The sequence below is a fragment of the Danio rerio genome, chromosome 3 (assembly GCF_052040795.2).
Source record: "Danio rerio strain M-AB ecotype USA chromosome 3, GRCz13ab, whole genome shotgun sequence".
In the NCBI taxonomy this organism is placed as follows: Eukaryota; Metazoa; Chordata; class Actinopteri; order Cypriniformes; family Danionidae; genus Danio; species Danio rerio.
In genome coordinates this window covers 18,601,592-18,623,758 of record NC_141023.1, presented here as the reverse complement: position 1 = coordinate 18,623,758, position 22,167 = coordinate 18,601,592, and the positions used below count along the sequence as shown (strand labels likewise).

The 22,167-nt window shown below is 36.0% G+C and overlaps 1 protein-coding gene across 1 annotated transcript in view; it reads left to right on the top strand.

The window, feature by feature from the left end:
* The first annotated feature begins 2,818 nt into the window (after positions 1-2,818).
* The window catches only part of grin2ca (glutamate receptor, ionotropic, N-methyl D-aspartate 2Ca), a 129,580-nt gene continuing 110,231 nt past the window's right edge, over positions 2,819-22,167 (top strand). The window contains 2 exon segments of the mRNA NM_001365787.1: positions 2,819-3,173; positions 3,275-3,716. The gene's annotated coding sequence lies outside the window, so the exon portion shown is untranslated.

Here is a 22,167-nt window from a genome sequence, read left to right as displayed (position 1 = left end):
GATTTTTCAGCTTTTTTCATTTTAAAAAAATTTGCAACAATTTATATATATATATATATATATATATATATATATATATATATATATATATATATATATATATATATATTTTTTTTTTACATTGTCATTATGGAGTATTGTGTGGAGAATTTTGAGGAAATAAATTAATTTAATCTATTTTGGAATAAGGCTGTAACATAAAAAAATGTGCAAAACAAAGCGCTGTGAATACTTTCCATGTGCACTGTTTTTGAATTTTCAGAAGACACCCATTACTTGTTTTTTATTTTAATTGGTTTACTTCTTTCATCAGACTTATTTAGAACAAGAATTATTTGATGAAAACGTTATAAAGATAACAGTGTAGCTCCAAAATACTAATTTATCGTCATTTTTAATCCTTATAATTTTGAATCAGTTTTTTAAATCATTAGCAATATTCAGCCATTTGCTGCCAAAAGCTTAATTTATTTATTATTTATATTTTTTATCATTAAAAATATCAAATTTGACATCTAATTGACTTTTAGCTATCCCCATGAAATTGTCATTTCCCCCCCAACAAAAAACCTGCCAAGATCTTAATGCAATATAACTCAAAATTATTGTTTAATTCTGTGCATCAGAGTTTTACAATCTGCTTTTGTTGTTTTTGTATTGTTTAGGTTGACTCAATTGTATTTGTCCATGCGATGTTCAAGAGGTACTTTAGGTTTGATGCTAACTGACATTTGTGTCACCATATTTGATGCAGTCTGTGTATACACAATAAATTAATACATATATGAATAATATATATATTTGATTAAACAATGTGATTGAGTCACTTAAGATGACTTGAATTATTTCAGTTGAGTAATATGTATTCTTTATTATTATTATGTATTTATATATAGCAGAGATGCCTAAAGTAGGGCCCACGGGCCAAAGATGGCCCATTGTAACCTTTGATTTAGCCTACCATCACATCTGCGAAGAGAGTTAGAATGATGGAGAGAGTTGGGGAGAATGCTTTTAACAGAGGTCATCAGTGCTAATTTGACATAACCTTTTTTGTTTGTTTGTTTTATTGCTGAGCTACAAAAAAGAAAATTTAATATAAATGTTGTAAATGAATCCAAGTTTGTAAATACTGTCACTCAATGGATAGAGAACTATGAAGAAGACATCAGCGAGCAAATCAAGGCAAAACAAGTGTATTCTGTTATAAATGAGTGATAAATAAGGTTCATTTAAAAAAATGTAATAATAATAATAATAATAATAATAATAATAATAATAATAATAATAATAATAGTTCCTTACATTTATTTAGCACTTTTCTAGACATTTACAAGCGCTTTACACATTGGGGGAAATCTCCTCATCCACCACCAGCTTGCAGCATTCATCTCTAGATGATGCGACATCAGCCATGTTGTGCCAGACCGCACACCACACTGGTGAAGAAGAAACAGAGTGATGAAGCCAATTAAGATAGGGGATGGATAGGGGCCAATGATGCCAGGCTTAAACCCCTACTTTTTTTTTTAACAACCACAGAGAGTCAAGACCTCGATTTAACGTCTCATCCAAAAGACAGTGTTCACTGAGCAGTATAGAGTCCCCTTCCCCCTTCACCACTTCTGGCAGTAACCTAGCTTTCCCAAGCGGTCTTCCATTCAGGTACTGACCAGTTGCAGCCCTGCTTAGCTTTAGTAGGTGACCATATGAGAGTTGCAAAGAGTAGGCTGCCAGCTAGCTGTTTTTAAAATATACTGTATTAATTAATATAAAGCAATGTTTTCTAGTTACTTTTGAATATTATTAAATAAATAAGGAACTTACACATGGCAACTATATTTACCTTCGGCTCACTAGCCTCAATCAAGTTTGGTTTTTGGACCTTCATGAGAAACAATTTGGGCATCCCTGATTTAGAGCTTAGAGATTTAAGTTTTCATAATGCAGACAGCTAAAAGATTCTTCAAATATCTTCTTGTGTGTTTCAGAGAAGGAAAAAAATGTCATAAAGGTTTAGAATGAAACAAGGATGAGTAAATAAACAAAATTTACATTGTTGGCTGATTACAAGAAAAAAGAGACCGTTAAGAAATGAATTCTTAAGGTATGCTACCTTTCAAAAGTCTGGAGTCTGTAAGAATTTTATAGTGAAGTCAAGTTTATTTTCAGCTCTGGGGTCACCTTTGGGCTGCTCCAGCCAATAGCAGAACAGGTGGGGAAGGCGGGGAAAAAAATAATAAGACTCCATCTGATTGGCCAAAATTTAGATAAACAACCAATGCATAAAATAAATGTCTATTATAACGTGTCTGCGATACTGCGATGTTGCATATACTATCATCGTGAAACTGATAATTTTGCAATTATATTGTGCAGTACTGCTGTTTAAAAAAGATAAAATTCACCTCCTGACCTCCTGAGAGAAATGTTTGTCGGGCAACAGCCTTTGGCTATTGGTAGAAAAACCCAAACCTGATGTATACACTACAGTTATAAACTACATTAAAAAAATTCTGAATCTCCAGCAATGCCGAAAGCGCTCCATTCTCAGAGTATGAAATTGCTACCAATATTGTGTCTGGACTTCAAAGAATAGCAGTAGAAATGCCTCACAACCATGGCAGCCATCTGTTAAAGTAGAGTTATTTAAGAGAGAGAGAGAGAGAGAGAGAGAGAGAGAGAGAGAGAGAGAGAGAGAGAGAGAGAGAGAGAGAGAGAGAGAGAAGATGGTCTAGAGAGAAAGAGAGAAGGGAGGGTTATAGAGAGAAAAAAAAAGGGAGAGAGAGAGTTAGAATAAATCCTTACCACAGAATGATTACGGCTCACAAGTCCTGCCTCTGATATGGAGTGCAGAAGGAGCCGGGATTACAACTACAGTAATCTGAGAACCGCAACTGCACTCTGCAGCCACAGACCAACACATCAGCTCCAACAAACTAAACGAGTCGCCTTTCAGTGGCGGCCGATAAGAGAAATACAACTCCAGGGAATAAAAGAAGCTGAAAAATCTATTGGCCGTGATCAACAGCCTGCTAAAACAAGAAAGCTCCACCTGTCGGCCTGTGCCACCTGTGTGCCCTCCCAACTGCCAGCTTTCAGAGTAATCCATTGTGCTTTTTTAGCAGAATGAGGACTACGCTGGAAGCGCCCAACGGAAACAATTCAACAAGGTAAACAAAGTTACCATTTAGACTTAGAAGATACTTTCGGAACTATTTGAGACTGAGCTTGTGATTTCTATTGACTGATCTACATTTGGTTTTGGATGCAGATGAGACGCTGACACATTTGGACCTGTCCAATGAGGGTGTCCACACATGTGTCCACTTAACCAGTGAGCGTCCCGGACAAGGAGCTCTATGCGCTTCTGCACCAGGACACTTGTGGACAGTCGCCTCCCGCCTGTCGTTTCTCCTCCGGCATCCGCTCTCCCTCCATCTCTCCTCCCCTCCCCTCCCTCCATCCGTCCCACCCTCCCCTCACGGAAGATGATGTGACCTTCTGCCAAACTGCTAGAGACCATGCCACTGTCACAGTGGGCTGTTCTGTCTACACTGAAATAGAATCAAACAAGAGCCACGAGAGAGAAAGAGAGAGAGAAAGAAGGAGGGGGGGACGGGGGAAAAAAGAAGAAGAAAAAAAAAATCAGGACGAGTCACGGAGGAGAAAATGTGCTGTCGGGCGTCCGGGCTGGATGTGGTTTGCCAAAGCAGGTAACTGATCACCTTCACTTCAGCCAGGGACTCTGCTGCTGGTGCATGCATGCACTTTCATTTATTCACATTTTTTAATTGCACACCTGTTAATTAGCGCGGAACTGTGTTTTAGTAGCAGCTTTGTGATGAATGCTAAGTGTGCTTGTGTTATGAATCCTCCTCAAAGTGCACCTACAGGTTGGATGCTTGTTGTATCCAATAGTAAAGTTTCACAAGTGCGAGCGAAAGCAAACAGACCTGTAGGTTATCTCGGTGTATTGCCGCTCTAAACCACAGGTATAGCACACAATGATCAATCACTTCTCGCGGCAGATGGAGCGCGCTTCCCCGTTTGAGTCGCTGTGCTGGAATGTTAAAGCGGCAGAAATTGAATTCCGTTGAGAGGTGAACTGAGAGATCTTGGATAGGAAGCAATGACAGCTTTCAGTAATTACTGTTGGGAGCAGTTATTATGGAGCACACACTGACGCATTTGGGATTCGTCCCGCTGAAGCTGTGATAATGTGCCACTTTCGTATCGAGAAGAGGGTGCTTCATGAGAACAAGGTGGTTAATGGGTAAGAAAGGTTATTTGGGATGGCTGGGAAAGGACGGCAAAAGCCGATCGCAAGTAATGTTTAGGATAAAAAGAGGAGGGAAAGTTAATCGCAGCAGTGGGTGATTCAACATTAGAAAGAGCCCAGCTAAAAATATGCTCTGGGGCAAACTGAAAAAAATAAACATTGCAACAATCCTAATTACAACTCTTCTGTCATAAATCATTAAGAACATTAGAGGATTTTAAGATAAATTAAAATCAATAATCAATCATTATTTTTAATGCATGTAAGAAATAGGTGTTAAAAAGTATTTTAGTGACATTCATCTGAAAAATATTACAATTTTGTATAATGACCTGATTGCCCTTGCGTCCTTGTTCTCCTTCCGATCAGTGCTATCAGAATAATATCTGCTTTATATTTTTATGACCTGATGCCAATTTATTATTAAATAACAAGAGTGAACTTTTCCCCTCTGAGGAACAAGAGTCTATATTTAGGCTTATTGCATGAGTTCTGTATATGCAAGTTGGCTGGATTTAGATGTTTCTGTAGTGGCTTGGCACTGCATGTGTAGTGTGTACTATGAAGGGCACAGCGTGTAGGACAGTTACGTCAAGTGGCTGACTGTTACGTCAAGACTATGAGGTTTTCTTTCTGCATTCAGAACTTGACTGCAGACTTTGAGCTTTTTGTGTCACTCCGCATGAGCGTGTTTAGAGAAGGCAACTACTATTTTAGAAGAGATGATGTTTTTGGACTAATTAGGAACCACTAAAAGGTTACTAGATTCTTCAAGTTTAACCTGCTGTATGTGTGCAAAATAAATATATATTAAAGCTTCATCTTTCACAAGGGTTGGATTCTAAGCTTTTATTTGATTAGTACTTTCTTCAATAGTCCCTTGAAAACCCTATATATATATATATGCTCAGCATAATTAAGTACACCCCATTTTGAAAATGAATATGTATCCATTTCTCTGTTAATATAGGCAATGTACTTTGGTGCATTTGAACAAAACAGATTTATTAAACAGATATATATTTTTAAATAATATTTTAGTCACCAAACATATTTAGAAAGTAAAAGATAATACAATTAAACTCAAGCAAAACATTGAAAATTACAACCTACAAAATGTCAACTAAACTTGTCTTTTTTTTTTTTTTTTGCTTTTCTTGATTTTTCCTCTTTTTTAATTTGTATTTAATATTTTTCTATGACATCAATTTGGGTGTACTAGTTTTTTAACTATTATTGTAATTTATTTTGAAGATAAGCTCCAGATTTGGCTTCAGTACGCACAAATATAATATTTCATAGCTTCCTTAAAATTATATAAATTTAACAAATAGATTCATGAGGGGTGTACTTATAAATGCTGAGCACTATAGGATATTTTATTGGTATATAGTATTAGACATAACACTAGATTAGGCACAAAGTAGACTAAGTGATGAGGTAAAGTCACAATATTAACACTTTCAGAGCTGTTTGTGTATGCTGTAACAATGCCAGAGTAAGTTTTTATTGTTCTGTGGTTGCTATGGTGCATTGGATAGTTGCTAGGTTGATGGTTACTTAAAGAGTCACGATCTGGTTCAGGTTTAGGGTTTGTCCTCAATCCCGTGAAGCCTAACATACAAAATACAATACAGAAAATGTTATAAAATAATTTATAGATATTTATCGAATCCTGATTGGCTGATAACAGTGCGATATTCTGCAATATCAGAACTCCTACAGCACCTTTACTCTTGTGTATTGCTCTGCCACATAGAGTGACAGCAGAATAACAAACTCACTACAGTTTGACAAATATTGCAGCAGTTGGACAACACAATGTACTTTTGAGCCTTTTTTAGAGGAGAATGCAGTTGTTTAGATTACAACTATGCAACGCCATCCACAAGATGGTGACAGAGACTGCATAATAGGCCCTTAGAGGAGGAAAAACCCAGCATAATTTTAAACTACAGCTGATCAAATTATTATTAAACTGGTAAGTGACTTTCTGAGTCGATCTCTTTCTTTTGTATGTTGTAGTGCTGTAATTTATACCATAGTAATTGTAGTGTATTGAGTTTGAGATGAAACATACTGTATTAGAAATGTATGTATTTTGTGTAGGCCCCTTTTTGGTATAACCCTAAGTCCTATTTCTAATGCGTCTCCTGTTTTTCATTACTGCAGACGATTTCGGTACATAGAAAGAAAGAAGAAGTGCCCGCATACGTTTATTGTTTTTCCTTATCGCAAACACAACGGTAATTTGGTAGTGATTGCACTGCTTTAGCTTTTTCAGAGTTAGTTATTGTGATCTCATGATTGCAACAAAGAAATACTGGGAAATCTCTGAAGACTGATGGCATTTCATGCCGTTCAGCCTTATAATCTGAAAATGTCAGCAAAATCACCTTTTTGTCATCATTTTAGACATTATGCTAGAGAATCATTCAAATACTAGCTCTAAAGTGATGTTGGTGAAGTAGCAATCATTTTTGCTGTTCTGATCGTCAGCTGCAGAAGTGAATGAATGGCTGAAGAAAGTAGTTCCTCATACAAAAGGGTTTTTAGACTCGCCTTGTTTGATTTTTATTATTATACACACATTTATGCTGTTGAACTGTTGTATAAACACAATATCATGCTCATAGGAGTCTGATATGGCTGTATGTAATAAAGTTGAGTATGTCGTCACAGGTGAGGCACTAAGGCACCCGACCTGTGGCCTCGAGCCAACCCACGCCTCGCACTAGTGCCAAAATACAGCCACATCGCACTGCTGCTTGTGTGATATTGCTCGTGTGTGTGTGTGTGTGTGTGTGTATGTGTGTTTGTGTGTGTGTGTGTGTGTGTGTGTGTTTTATAGTTAAAATATGTAATTTGGTGCAGTTGATCATATTTTAATGGCCAAACCTTTTTCTTATTTTAGTTATAGTTGTAATCAGTTAAATATTTGTACCAGACTACTTATCATTAAGTTATTGCTGTTATTATTAACTATTTTTAATAACTATTATTATTATTATTATTGTTTTGTTTTATTATTAAAATGGTTAGTTTTATGTTTTGGGAAACATGCAAGTATAGTGCAAACAGATGAGGATAAAAAAAAAAAAACAGCTTTCTAACTATTAGAAAGAAGTTATTGTTTTGATTGTTTATTAAAATCATTCAAAAAATTAAACCGCTTTCTAATGGAAGACATTTTAGAATAATTCAAAAAGCTTTTTGCTTGCTAAACATGATAAACTTTCAGTCAGTTAAAATAAGACATGTTGTGAATTGTGTACAAGAGGTTCTACTTCACTTTCAGATCAAGTTGATGATTTATAAATTGGTGCATCAAATCTGATACAGTGACAGAGAGAATACTGAGAAACAAAAATGATCTTTCCAAAAAAAGAGAGCTGATAATCAAAGGAAGAGCTTGGGAAAGTTGAGCCAAGACATGGAGAGGGCGAGTGTGTGTTGGTTCTCAGATGCCCATGTCAGAGTGTGTGTGTGTGTGTCCACCCTGGTGTGTAGTGGACATTTCAGCGCGCTGCGGAGCCAGCGAACCCTGGGATCAATGCATCTGTTCTCTGCTTACACAAAACACTAGCAGCACAGAGCTGGCCGTCAATACTCACAATGCAACAGTGACTCCAATAGATTCTGCACATAAACAAGCCTCTTACTCTGAGAATTAATTGTGCCATCACACTAAACTGTTTCCTGAAACTTAAGCATGGCTGAACTAAGAATACAATGCACTGACCTAAAATTGTGTTTTTAAATGCAAAAAAACTAAACTGTTGTGTGCAGAATAATGCTGGATGCAAAATTGCAATTCACATTTAGAGAATTCAAGTGAATTCAAAGAAATTAATATATTTCAAATTAATATATTAGTGTGTAATGTTTAACTAAAAAAATAGTACCTTTTTTAACTCAAGCCCATTCTGAAAACACCCCAATATACATTTCTGAAGAGTGCCAAATATGTCCTAGGAGCTATGTTTTTTGGCAGTTTTTGTTTTTGCGAATCCAGAGGCCGCTGTGTATGCTTTTTCAGATGTCAAATTTCTCTTGCGAGTGCCATTCACTCCTGCTGTTCTCATGTATATCCACTAGAGGCTGCTACTGGCTGACTGTCGATTGACTGACCAATCGTCTGACCCACCCTTCTTCTTCCCTAAACCCAACCAACAGTTTTAAAAAGCAGTTCAAAAGAGGAAAAGCCCTCGCCTGATTTTTACCACGTTTTCAGATTTTACCACATCCTAATATTTATTTGTTTATTTTATGTTTGGGCTTGCCCGCTTTCGATAACCGTTCTTCACCGGACTTGAACCCCGTCGTCATGGTCAACTCCACCCTGCGTCTCAAGTCAAGACAAACTGGTAACAGTGGAAAAGCCTTCCATGCGGAGATAAGGGGTCAGCTGTTAAGTGCGAAAAGGAATGATGTCATACCGCCCCCTAGAGTTCGTTTTAAAAATGAAATGCAGCCATACATACTTCTGGCTACATAATTCACAACATCCAGAAATGTATAGGGCTACATTTTCAAAATGCGCCCGTGTTGACTTTTTTGTCTTAATGAATAAGAATAAAAACTGAAGGCTAAAGTTTGATGGCTGATTGACAGATATTGTAGACAGACATAAAGAACAGTTTTTTTTTTCTCAGAAAATTTCATATATATTATTATATTTACATTTTTATACAGTTCCATATAATAACTTACCTTCCATTATGTCCCATTCAAACTCCCGTTAAAGAAGCAAAACTATTTCATTTTATTTATTTATTTATTTATTTATTTATTTATTTATTTATTTATTTATTTATTTATTTATTATGACATGACTTACATGAAATACAAAATACTACTTGCAATTAAACAACAATAATAATAATAATTAATAATAATATAAATTAATAAATGATAATTAAACATAATAATAATAAAACATAATAATAATATTAATAGTGATTAATAATAATAATAATAATAATAATAATAAACCATTTATAATAATGATGATAATCAATAAATAATAATAATTACTAATATATATATATATATATATATATATATATATATATATATATATATATATATATATATATATATATATATATAAATTTATTTATTCATTTATTAATTTACTTTTTTTTTCTCATTTTAATTCAGATGAATTTATCTTAAAATAACCTAAACTGAAATGGCATTACATATAAGCATATGTAAAGAATATAATATATAAAATAAAATGTATTATTGCGTATAATATTCCCTAATATACAAAATGATACATACACAAACATACAGTTGTCTAAAGCAAACAGGTCAGATGAGCAGTCTAACAGACATTTCTAAACAGATGCCGTCTTAATCCTAATGCAGCCGGGCAAACATCCACTCTAACCCTACTCCTAAAGTTATCACACTAGATGTGCACCAAAATATATTTCTGTAATAAAACACACACACAAAGAGTGTAATGCTACACCGCCAGTGAACAAACAGCAGCGGCGGGACTGAAACATTTTAACAGTGGATGTGAAGAATTACATTACATTCATTATGTTGTCTGAAATGCCACCGCACGCCATTCACTCTCTGCACAGTGACACATGGAGTAAATGAATTACACAGGGGCAGTAAAGCAGGTCTTACTTCCAGTGTAATGAATAGATGTGGTTTTATGAAGATGACGTTGAACGCCGTAATGACAAAGCAGTAAATTCAATGACAATTTAAGTTAAGACTATATCAAGTAACTAAAATCTTGTATTCATTAACTCACTAGTGTCTTTCTTTCAAGGAGATTTTTAACAGTAATGTTGGTTGATCCATGCCTTATGACCCATTTTCACTGAAGGGTACAGTATGGTAAAACTCAGTGTCAGGTTTGCGTTTTCACTGCCAAAAGGGTACCAATGGTGTGGTGGTACACGACAGAAAGTTTCAGTTGACGTCATTCTCGCTCGAGGAAATGTCAAAGTAAAGCTGTACGGGTCGTTCACATATCGAATGATGATGAGAATCACACAACACGCAACATATAACCTACTGTCAGTGCAAACCTCTCATCTGTGTCTTTAATCTTTACCAGCACATGTAACCTCTTGTTAGAATGTAATTCCGTCATTCCAAATTTATAATAGTCCAAAAGGTGATGATAATAGTTAAACATGGCAGTTTGTTCATGGTTACTGAAAGTATCATTTGCTCCTTTGTTTTTCCCAAATTCTCCTTTGTTCCTTCGCGATTCACTCTCGCGTTTGTTCGTTTCTGAAAGGATCAGATGTCAGAAGTACTTCAATAATCACAATCAGCTCAAGAAATTAACTATTTAAAAAAAAAAAAAAGATGTGTGGCGAGTGCACGAGAAAGTGAAACCGCTCGCACTTTAGACCGCCTTGTGAACAACAAAGGGGGTACAGGGTAGTTCTGCTCTTGTTCCTAGCTTTGTGGCTGTCCATCAAGACAACAACATGGTTTGTTTAAGCTCGGGTTGACCATGGCTCTTTATTATATGTAAATAGTATTACAATGTCATCAACCGGGCCATTATTTTCCACATATTTTGTATAAAATCAAACAATTGGTCACCTGTTTGAATACAGTCCTACGGTCACTGAGAGAGTTCAGAAAACACATGCATATGAAAAAAAAAAAACATTTTTGAGAAAACGTCTTCAGTTTGTTAAGACATGTGCGTGCTAATGCTCACAACACGTGCAAATACAGAAATGCACTACAAATAGTGCAGACCAAAAAGGAAATGTATCCCTCAAATGTATGGGGGACCCCAAAAAGTGACATACCCAGCTTCCTATTTAGACTTACTGTAGCAATGTTGTCTAATATTTTTGCTTATTTTTAACATCCTGGTCATGTGGTTCCTTGTTATTTGTATATTTTTAGTCTTAATAATCTAACCAATTGCACACTTAACAATAACTAGGGAGAGACAGAAGCTGTGGACATTTTTTTGCCGAATGATTTTATGAGTATCATAACTACAAAAAATTTAATATTTGAAATGGAAATAATACCTTTTTGACTTTTATTTAATAATTATTTAATGCAAATTCAATTTTATATGCTTATTTGGTAAACAAAGCAAGTCTCTCATTTAATATATCTACAAAAAGACAGAAAATATTACTTTACAAACTGAATTGTAAATAATTTTTATATTAGTCAATAATTTTACTGTAATTAATTTAGTGTAAGTATAAATTTACACACGTTAATAAATAGAGTCAATTATGATCTTGAAATCTGCGAAAATTCTGTGGATTTCTGCGTGCACAGATTCCATGTGGGCCTAACAATAACCCTTTAACTGGCATTGGAACTGCCTGTTTGATACTGATACTGCTATTTATCATTTAAAAGAAAACCCTCACATTCAGTTTTAAGTGGTGTGAGGAAAACTTTGGACCAAAAAAATTGGTCAAAAATGTGTAAGTGAAAGTTAAAGGTTTAAATAAACCGTAATAAAGTGGTCCCTGTAACATTTCAGATGTGGTCAGCACTATTTGCAGTGTGTTTCATGGGTTTTGTGTCTGTTGTCAAATTGAAGGTGCTTGTTAGTGTTTTTCTATTTACACAGTTTTCTTAACTCACAGTGAGTTTGAGCTCTCTCGGCCATCGTAGTTTTAGGTCAAATATGGACAAATTCAATTGTTGGGTTAAAAATGTATTGGAAAATTTAACTCAGCAGTTGGACTCTTCCATGTTCGACACAAGAGAGGTTAAGACAACACCGCAATGTACTGTAAGATGAGCTGTGTGGAAGAGACCAAAACACTTGTTACTTGTAAACCAGTGTTTTCATTCCATTGTAAAACTGGGTATAAGGGATAGTTCACCCAAAAATGAAAATGACCTCATCATTTTTTCTACCACATGTATTTTTATACTTGACAAGTTTCATTCTTCTGTTGAACACTAAAGAAGATATTTTGAAAATTGCTGGTTGCTGTCACCTACTGACCTCATAACTGAGAACAAAAAATACTAATAGTCATTGGGTACCAGAAACAAAATATCTTCTTTTGTGTTCAACAGAAAAGATTTGGAACAAGTGTAGGGTGAGTAAATGACGACAGATGTTTCATTTTTTCAGTTTTTCTCATTTGGTTTGGCTCATTTCTTGAAACAGAAATTACATTCTCAAAAATCTAAGATCATTTGGCAAAAGAGTGTTACAGAATAGCACAACACTACAGCTCACTTGCAAAAGCTCATTCCTTTCCCAAAACAGTTCACTCATGTGTCAAAACTAAATTTCCTTCTCATTTAAGTAGTCAGTGTCCCCAAAATGCTTCATCCCTATATTGTTTAAGCACTGCAAGTCAAAATGTTTAGATGTTTTGTCAGTATGGCAAAGGACCACTAAAATATCCACTATAATGTCCACCTTACAGTCTTAGCCTAGTTCTTCATTGACAATGGTTACTGTACTGTTTTTGTCAAGCTAACAGAATACAATTGTGTATAAAACTGAAAAAAAAAAAAAGAATTTTAGGGTAAGAGTAGCCTCCCAGATTTGACGTCACACATTGCACTTACACTGCCAAGGAAATGGTAACTCTGTGTGTGGTTGATCATTTCAATAAAAACAAAGTAACTTCCATATATCAGAGCAAAAAGAATAAATAGCTGAAATAAATTGTAATCAAATGTTGCAAGGATTCACCTACTGTATAGTATTCATGGTATTATGGTCTTGACAAATTTTGACAACAAGATCTATTCACTTGGACATTGTGCTAGATGTAGGCTATCTGTACTTAATCATTTGCAAAGATGTATTTAGACATTTGCAATTTGATGAAATGAATAAGAAATTCAATTTTGTCGTGAACAATCGCCAAGTGGTTTGGAGGTTTGTCCATGTTGTTTTCAGAATGTAATGTCTGTTTCAAGAATTGAGCCAAACCGATGGAGAAAAACTGTAATGCCCTGACACAAATACTAAAGCAAAATGATGTGGTATTATTTTGAACAAGCCAGGGCTGTTCCTTTAAGACGGTTTTGCTGTCCAGTGTTTTAGATGAGTGACTGGTGCCTGATGAGATCTGTCTCTCAGCACTGCATTACACATACAGGACAATGCCTCGTCAGCAAGAACGTACATTACAGAGTTGATCAGATTAATAAAATGATTAAATGACTTTAAACGGATGGATGAATGGATGGATGGATGGATGGATGGATGGATGGATGGATGGATGGATAAACGGATGTATGAATGTAAAAACAGACGAACAGATGGATAGAAAGAAGGGCTGACAGATGGAAAATAGATGGATGGATGGACAGATTAACAGATGAATGGACAGATAAACAGACAGACAGATGGATGGACAGATCGATGGATAGATGGAGAAAAATGGATGAATGGATGGATGGATGGACAGACAGACAAACAGACAGGATGGATGAATGGACAAACAGCTAAAAAGACATACAGACAAATAGATTGATGAATGGACAAATGAACGGCTGGATAGATAGATTGATAGACAGATGAAGGATAATTAGATGGAAAGATGGATGAAAATGGATGGGCAGACACACAGATAGAAAAGTAAATGGGTGGACACGGATAGATGGTTGGATGGATGGATAGATAGACAAAGAGATGATAAATAGATGGATGAATGGACAGACTGATAGACATGATGGATGACAGGACGTACAGATAAATAGACATACAGACAAATAGATGGATGATGGATGAATGAATGGACAAATGAATGGATGGATAGGTAGATTGATAGATGATAAATAGATGGATGGATGGATGAATGGATGGATAGAGGGACAGAGGAATGGACAAAGAGATAGACAGGTGAACAAATGGACAGATGGATAGTTGGATGGATGAACAGACAGACAGACAGACAGATAGATATATAAATCGATAGGTAACTGGATGGATGGAAGGATGGACAGACGGATGTCTAGATAAATAGATGGACAGATAGATGGACAGACAGATGATGGATGGATGAAACAGTGGATGAAAAGAATACTCAGCCACAAGTGGTTCCCAAAAATGTTTTAAGCCAGTAGCCCTTCAATATTTTTTTCTTCCTACTATGGATGTCAATGGTTAATATTTTTGGGTGGACTACCCCTTTAAGTAAAAATGGAGAGAGGTTAGTGATGCAAACAAGTTAGAACTCAACAAGATTACATGACAGCGCGACACACCCACTGTGGGACAGATGAAAACGCAGAGCTTGCAGGACTGATCCAAGGTCATGTAGGGGAAATTGGACATTTGTTAGGCAACAAGCTCCCATTGGCACAGAATCTGTCAATCAGTGTAAGTCCTTTGAGAAACGGGCGGGAAATAAATGTTCTCCTTCAACTGCAGGTGGAAATCTGATTATTCTCTCTCTCTCTCTCTAATATGCAAAAGTCGTGAAGCGGGGAACCTCTTTTGGCACTCAGGTGTTACTGTCAACAAGACACGTGCTTGTATTTGTATTCAGAATGCAATCCAAGTGCACCTTGTCCACTATAATGTCCTCTGGCGAAGAAGAAAAAGAACGCTATAGGATGCAAAGAAAACCACAGCAATAACCCTGCGCTACAACTCTTAACATCTGTAGTGCTGTATGTAATATTATTAACAATACATGCTTTTATAGGTTGTTTTCACATGACATCATTGATGAAGCGTGAAATTCAAAAGGAGGGCAGGAAGAGATTCTTCTACATTGGAATCGCTAAAAGAACATCAAAATGTTTACATTGTATGTTGTTTATAATTGTTTAAATTGGTCAAAATAAGAAATGCTGAACAGCTTTTATAGACTTTCAAAAGTTTTTGCTCATAAAGGGGAGAAAAGTTCAAGAAACTGGCTGAAAAACGGAAGGAAAGGCGGCGTGTAATCAACATTTATTCAATACATCCACGTGTACAAACTTTTTGGAACGCAATAATTTGTTTGACAGCACCAATAAAGATTATATACAGGTCTAGCTATGCGCATACGTTAATGTGTTATATAAAAGATACAAACACCACCACACTTATACAACATCCAGAAGAATATAAACAACGTACTCTGCCATGTAATCGCTGCAATGAAATCTCCGTGTTGCTTTGCAATAATCTAAGTCTTTACTGGCTTTTCGGCAGAATAAACAACCGTAACGTGAACATCGAGATGCGGTAAAAAAAAAAAAACAATAGATGAAAAACCCAAAATAGCAACAGGAAACATTGAAACAATTTTTGACCACTTCATATAGCCTATAATTTTATTTATTTATTTTTATTTATTTATTTATTTTTTTTTTTTGGGAAAAATGCTCTTTCTGTAACAAATTTTATTTGGTATAATTCGTATCTTTATTTTTATGTATTTTTGTTGGTCAATTATCTACAAAATAAAAGAATGAATTTTAGGTGAAGTTTAGGTTAACTTTTTTCAATAATAAGGGAATTATTAATTAAATTCAAGACCTGCTATAACAGGTAAAATTTAGTATTTCTGACTTTTTTTAAAAATAATTTGACTTATGAATTACAGTATCACAATTTTACTTGGTATCGTGATACTTCAGCTGGTATGTATCATAAGATGAATTAATGGTATCACGACAACAGTACTATATTTATTAAATGAAATATTAAACAGACTCGGTAAGTACACTGTAAAAAACTTGCCTTTTTTTGCATTTTATATTTGTTTCAACACCAAAAAAAACGTTTAATGCACTTCTTGTGTTTTTTTTAATATATTTAGATTGTTTTTGTAATAATTTAATCAGCCACCCCACTTTTAGGGTATATTTAGACCCCTAAAGTGAAAGTTTACTCAGAAATTAAAGTTTTTACTCAAGCTTATGTTGATCCGAAGTAGGATCATTATTTTTTCACTTACTTCCGAGGTACAAAAATGTGGACATTTTGGAAAATGTGCCTATATAATGAAATGAAATGAACTATTTTGATATAATTGATATAATATTTATAACTCTTTTGATCTTTCTTTTAATTAATTGTTTATTTATAGCTTTATCTTTTTTAGTTACACTGATTTCAGGAGGGGGCAACACGGTGGCTCAGTGGTTGGCACTGTCACCTCACAGCAAGAATGGTTCGAGTCCCGGCTGGGTCAGTTGGCATTTCTGTGTAGAGTTTGCATGTTCTTCCCGTGTTCGTGTGGGTTTCCTCCGGGTGCTCCGGTTTCCCCCACAAGTCCATACACATGCGCTAGATGTAAATTGAATAAATTACATGCTAATGCTTAATAAATTATTCGTAGTTATTATAAAGTGTTACTAAAGTTAATTCTATTCCTCTGACAAGAGTTTTGAACTCGGCGTTGAAGGTAATGAGTTAATTAAATACCTCATTACTTCAACTTAAATGGAGTAAGTTCACAGTACTCATATAGATCAGTTTTTGAACTCAAATGGTTTGTTGCAACTGATTTCCTCAGACGATTTGAGTTACCTTAACTTATTGGGCTTTAATTATCATTTACTCACATTCAAGTGGTTTTAAACGTTTATCAATTTCTTTCTTCTACTGAACACAAAACAAGATATTCTGAATTCAGGAAACCGGTAACCATTGACTTGGAACAAAAGAAAATATGGAAATCATTAATTGCTTTTTTTAATCCCCCATTTTTTTCAATATACTGTATCTCCCTGTGTGTTCAATAGAATAATAAAAAAAAAACTTAAAAGGTTTCTTTGAAAGTGGAAAATTGGTAAATAATAACAGAATTTGAATTTTTGGGTGACCTATCCCTTTAAAAGATTTGTTATAGTGCAGAAATTAATATATATATATATATATATATATATATATATATATATATATATATATATATATATATATTCCCCTTCCATGAGCAAAAGGTCAAAGAAAGTTACTACGTTTTCAGTCCACGAGGCAGATTACAATGCAAAGTGTTATGTTTATATAGGGATTATTGTGTGAGAGTGGCAGTGTGAGCTGGAGAAAGAGAAGTGAGGAGAGCAGATCTGCCACTGTTAAAGCAGTCAGATGACATCTGGATGCCACAACCTCAGCTTAAGGCCATCTTATCATGATCCTGCACTCTAAATAGCCACCCACCCGCCCACACACACATACACACACAAAAACATATTACATCTATGCATACAACAAAAGCCAGAACATGCTTTTTCTGTGCACCATAACCTAACATGCACTGCAGTTGACCGTTAACAGAGGTGCCATCCAAGATATATGGAGTCCACGGCTACATGTGTCAAGTAAAATGGATCGTTGCCCCTGCAACACATTTTCAATTCCAGCGTAATCTGCTGCCTTTCAGATGTTATTACAGTTAAACAGCCTGGAAAAAATCCTCACTCTCACGCAAAAACAGAGCAGCAAAAAAAAAAAAAAAAAGCAGAGAGAGAAAGAAAATCGGCTTGTAGTGGTAAGAAGGCTGACAGTGAGTGAGAAATGTGTTTGGGGGAAAGGATCTTGATGGATGGACTCTTTGCATCCTTCTAGGACTCTGGGTTAATAGAGATCTTCACAGAATGTCCTAGGCGCTGGTCCAGGACCAGATCCCCATCCTTTCTGATGCTGGAGATTAATGCTGAAGAGAGAATTGACAGATTCTGTGCCAATGGGAGGGACGCTGTTATCTTTCCATACTTGTATTGATAACATTTATATTACACAAGAATAGACAAGTGTGCTTTTGATTCTCAAACCATGCTGTATAATGCTTGACTGACAACTCGAAGTTTGATGATAGAAACTTTTGTTTAGCTTGGACTCTTCTAAAAGTTGAGATATTTTACACAGAACATGATTTAATATGCAAAATGTTTAAATTAATTTAAGTTATTTAATAATAACAGTTATTATTACTTTCAAGATGGTGACTTCCCGCTTTTAGGTTAATTAAATCTGTGATGCAAAATTAAATGATTATGCACTGTGATGCAAAAATGTGATTTTAAACACTCAGGAAGCGTGTTATGAAGTGTCAACCAATTTTTTTTTTTTAAATGTTATATTTTTAAAAAATGAACTAACTTGACTAGTTCTTGTTAAAATGAATAAAAGAATATGTTACTTTTTACATTTTTATCTTGTTTTAAATGACTAAAATGTTCTTGGTGTCAAATCGGTAAAACCTAGTTGTTTGAAAGACTACATTGGAATACTTATGTCCTTTATTACGCCATTAAATGACTGTTAGTCTAAATATGCAAACTTGGCATAAAGCTATTGTTACACTGAACACAATTTTAGTTAAAAAAAACATGTATGGAGTATTTACATAGAAGAATTCTGTCCGTATGTGTGAATTTATATGTATATAGTCTATTATATATTTAATATATAGTCACCTTATTATGTACACCTTATTAGTACCAGGTTGGACCTCCTTTTGCCTTTAGAACTGCCTTAATCCTTAATAAATTCAACAAGATAATGAAAACATGCCTCAGAACTTTGCGATGTTGTTGTCAATATGGACCAAAAATCTCTATCCATGATGCGAATCTCCCATTTCACCACATCCACAAGGTGCTTAATTGGATTGAGTTCTGGTGACTGTGAAGGCCATTTGAGTACAGTGAACTTATTGTAATGTTCAAGAAACCAGTCTGAGATGAATCGTGCTTAATGACATGGTGCATTATCCTGCTGGTAGTCGACATCAGTAGATGGGTACACTGTGGTCATAAAGGGATGGACATGGTCAGGAACAGTACTCAGGTAGGCACGATGCTCAATTGGTACTAATGGGATCAAAGTGTGCCAAGAAAATATGTAAAGGTGAAACAGCTTTACATCACTGCCACCACCACCAAGCTGAACCATTGATAAAAGGCAGGAAGGATCCATGCTTTCATGTTGTTTGTGGCAAATTCTGACCCTACCATCTGAATGTCTCAGCAGAAATCGAGACTCTCCAGACCAGGCAAGTTTATTCAATCTTCTATTGTTCAATTTTGGTGAGCCTGTGTTCTTAGCTGACAGAAGTGGCACCCGGTGTGGTCTTCTGCTGCTGTAGCCCATCCGCCTCAAGGTTCGACGTGTTGTGTGTTCAGAGATGCTCTTCTGCATACCTCAGTTGTAACAAGTGGGTATTTGAGTTACTGTTGCCTTTCTATCAGCTCAAACCAGTCTGGCCATTCTCCTCTGGCATAAACAAGGCATTTGTGCATACAGAACAGCCGCTCACTGGATATTTTCTCTTTTTCTGACCATTCTCTGTAAATCCTAGAGATGGTTGTGCATGAAAATCCCAGAAGATCAGCAGTTTCTGAAATACTCAGACCAGCTCGTTTGGCACCAACAACCATGCCACGTTCAAAGTCACTTAAAACTACAGCACACCGTCTTGACCATGTCTACATGCCTAAATGCATTGATTTGCTGCCATGTGACTGGCTGATTAGAAGTTTGCGTTAACAGGCAGTTGGACAGGTATACCTAATAAAGTGGCCATTGAGTGTATTTTGTAGTTTAGTGGACATAGTTGTCATGCCCTTCAAAAAGTTTTTAATTAGCTTTTTGCATGTTGCACTTAACTAAATGGTCCTGCGGTGTATCCAATGAATATTTGGAAGCACAAATATTCCATGTGGTCTCTCAATTAATAGTATCATAAAAAATGCATGGACAATAATTAGAAAATGTTGTTCAGACTGAGTATAGCATGTCACACCCCAGGACACTTCAGCGATTGTCATGTCAGCGAGTACCCATGTAAGCATGAACTAGTAATTTATTATTTATTAGAGGATGTCAAGAGTGTAATTAAGGGGAAAATGGATAGCCACCGTGTTTCTTAGACGCATGCGTCAAACTAAACACTCAAAGTCACTCTTAAGTCCATGAATATAAGTTGGTCGTGTTGCACTTAGAGATCTTCCATCTGCCCTGCATGATCCATCAAAACGTGGAGCTTGAGTGCTCATAAATATGATTGATGACTTGTGTACAGTACAATAAAACAGGACAAAACATGCTGTATACTTGCAATAAAACTAGAATGTCCAAGAGATTAAACATTGACTCATTTGGCATGCACCGATACAATCTACCAACCACTCAATGCACCTCAGAACTGCATAGCAACACACTGGCAATGATCCACAAACCCTTAGTATTGCTTTGGCTCGCACAAGCAAACGCCACTCATATTTTGTATGGATAATGTAAAAATCTAGTTGCAATTACATTTTGGTATCTGCCGATACAAATCAAGGTCAACCCTCTATTTTAATCTGGATCTTCTGGACAAAAAAAAAAGTCATCTCAAAAAAGAAAAAAAGATTAATTTCATTTTGATGCAGCACAATCTGGCTGTAGGAAAAGTTCTAGAAGGCTGTTGGATGTTGGCTCAGTCACCTTGTGAAGCATTTGATTACCTGCAGCAGCTCTCAGAATCAGTCAGTGTCATGTTAAGCCAGCACGACTGCTGCATGACTGTGCTTTAATGAGTCTTAATGGCTCTTTAATGGCTCGTTAAGCCACAGTCATGCAGCAGCCTTAATGAGCGCCCTATGAGCACGTGCACATGCTAAAATACACTGTCAAACACAATACCACAGAGAGCAGAGAGTCAGCACAACTCTCTAGGCCTGTCGTGTGTCATGACGCATAATGGGCTTTTTAGTGGGATCATTTTAACCCTGGGTTAACATAACCGTGGGTTACCTTGAGCAGTCTTTCAATGCTCACACACAATCCTGGGCTAGTACTGCAAGAGCTTTATATGGCATTCATTCATTTTCTGAACACACATTAAGACATTTTAGATGAAATCCTCTCCTGTGTCCCTCATAGAGAGCAACAAGACATTCAGAGATTCACCAAAAACATTATCGAAACACTCTACGTGACTTTAGTGCTTCAACTATACTCAAGCAAAGCTTCGAGAACAGTTTTTTTTGTCTCAAAACAAAACTGTAAATACAAATTTGCTCTACTCTCCAGCCTCAGGTCAGGATACTTGTTTAATACAGGCAATGCAAGTCAGCATTATGCAGGAGTCTCATTGCTCATCGTAAACACAAACCCAGTCTGACATGGAAAGCATTGCTGAACAGTAATTTTCACAGTTTTTTTGGTGCAAAAAAAGCTATATATGATTACATGATAATTAAACCAGTGGAGTAACTAGTGAAGGGTTTAATTATTTATTAACATTTCAACACTTTTGTGAATCATTAGGGCTGGACACACAAAGTTAATTGTCAGTAATTGGGCAGTGTCGGGTCATCGGTAAACATCCGTGAGGCTAGTTTGTTTTACCTCAGAGGGAATTTGACCAATCCAGCATTTAAACTCTTGGCGGTCAGTGAAAGAGATCGCTCTGGTTAACTGTTCAGCTATGAATCGGAGCACAAGAACAAAAACTAAACTGACCAAACCCAGGTAGTAAGAAATTCTAGCCCAGATTTGGTATAAAGCTGGTACTGCAGGCATTCGTCCGGCACTGACAGACAGCATGTGGGCCAAAAATGGCCCAGGCTTGGCAGAGGTGGGATCGACTTTAAGGTGGTACACAAGACTTGGGCCAGATATCAAATGTATTACTTGGCCCAGATGTTAAAAACGTTTATGTGGGCCACGTAAGTTTAGTCTATCTTGACCCACTTTTTAAAATACAATTAAATTATTTATAAAGTAAAGAAAAATTTCTACTAATCAGGTCGCTTCAAGAAAAAGCACACAGATAGTGCGCCTAAAGCAAAATGCTTCATGGGTTTATCAAATTCATTGCAGTCGTGACACACCAACATATCTGGCCCAGTTCAGGCCCAGTTTTGGGTTATTATCTTGGCTGAGACTTGGCCCAGATATGGTTCAAGTTTAGCCCTTGTAGCCATTTACAGCGGCATGTGGGCCAAGTAAA